Raw genomic sequence first — 1768 nt, 5'->3', positions numbered from 1 at the left:
CAAAATTTTGTATCATATACAGTTATTATTCCACGGGTGGTGCTCTAGCTGTATGTCCTTCGTGTATGATTGCATTGCAAGGCGTGGATAGCCAAATGATGTATGCTATTAGAAAACATAAAATTGAGACACTTAATGCGATGGATGGCCGATTTTGTTCAAGGTGTAGCGAGCCGTTGTATATAAGATTTCCATGCAATATGTGCCCAATTTGCACTCAGTGAAAAAAATGGAAAATATCGAACAGACTGAACGCGACCTGGTGGAGCGATCCAACCAAATTGCCACCTTGGGCGAATATTTTGCATGGCTACAACGATGCAACAAGTACATCGAGTCGCTGGAAGAGCTAAGTCGGATCAAACGACTACGATTATCGATCGGGAATCGACAATCATTGATTGCTCGGATCGCGCGACTCGAAGGTGCAAAGACTCGATTGCAGAGACAGTTTATGCCCAGTGGTGGTAATTACAGTGACGACAATAACGCGGGTGCCGGATGTAGCGCGCATCAAAATGAACTTGTGTGGCGCGAGATTGATACCGCGTTCGATAACCGTATTCTGACCGGTGCTGTGATTAACGCAAACCATATCGAACCTCGTCAATTTCTCGATGACGCCAAAGACATTGTGATAGAACATGTGCAGGACGTTATAAGAAGACACTACAGTGTAAAAGTGAACACTATATTCAATGGTGAATTTGTGTCGGGTGATAAGCGCGCAAATAAAAGTACCAATACGAGAAACTGTGAACTCTTTCGCACATCCGATTTACACGAGTGGTACGAGCGTCGCGTTATCGAACCCACTCTAGCATCGCTGGAAGAATTTCAGGAACGCGATAGCGGGTGGGCATTGTCGCGAATATTGAATTTGACTGTAAATATAAATAAGTATAATCCTATGCGCGCGGGATGTCATATAAAATTGCCGCGGGAGATTGTGATGAAGAGAGCGATGATTAACGTACAATCAAAAGACAATGCGTGTTTCGCGTGGGCAGTGGTCGCCGCTCTATATCCCGCCGAAAGGAATGCGGAACGGGAATCATCGTACCCGCATTACGCGACAGTGCTGAATCTCCGGGACATTGAGTTTCCAGTGACTGTCAATCAGATTAAAAAATTTGAACTTGTCAACGATATTTCGATCAACGTGTACAGCATCGAAGAGAAGAACGGCATTGTTCCGATACGTCTTTCGCAGCAGAAGCGGGACAAGCATGTGAATCTGCTATACGTGGAAGACGGCAACAATGTCGGACATTTCGCATGAATCAAAAATTTATCCCGGCTCGTGAGCTCGCAACTGAGCAAACACAAGAATCAAAAATATATCTGCGATCGGTGTGTATAATTTAAATAATTATAAGTTATGTAGCAAATTGTATATAAATCTTTAATTTTTAAAAAATTTTTATTTTCTTTTATAGATGCTTGCATTACTTTGGTTCGGACGACAAGTTGCAGTTACATACGGTAGACTGCGGAAAGATGAACGACTGCGCTATCCGGTTACCGAGCGATAAGGACAAGTGGTTATCGTTCAACAATTACAACAGGAAAGAGCAGCTTCCATTCATCGTGTACGCCGACTTGGAATGCGTTCTGGCCAAGATGGAGGAAGAGAAGAATATGTGCCAGCACCATCAAGTATTTAGCATAGCATATTATATACATTGCTCGTACGACGACTCATTATCAGCATATCATTCGCGTCGCAGTACCGATTGTATAGCATGGTTCGTCGAGCAACTTAAAA

General features: G+C 43.2%; 1 pseudogene; it reads left to right on the top strand.

Annotated features, from left to right (window-relative positions):
• Window positions 1-454: 454 nt before the first annotated feature.
• LOC145973817 (uncharacterized) lies at window positions 455-1363 on the top strand (annotated as a pseudogene).
• Window positions 1364-1768: the final 405 nt, after the last annotated feature.

Source organism: Camponotus vicinus, unplaced genomic scaffold (genome assembly GCF_025532165.1).
Source record: "Camponotus vicinus isolate PSW18456_S1 unplaced genomic scaffold, iyCamVici1.0 SCAF_6, whole genome shotgun sequence".
Taxonomy (NCBI): Eukaryota; Metazoa; Arthropoda; class Insecta; order Hymenoptera; family Formicidae; genus Camponotus; species Camponotus vicinus.
This window is presented reverse-complemented; position numbering and strand designations above follow the sequence as displayed.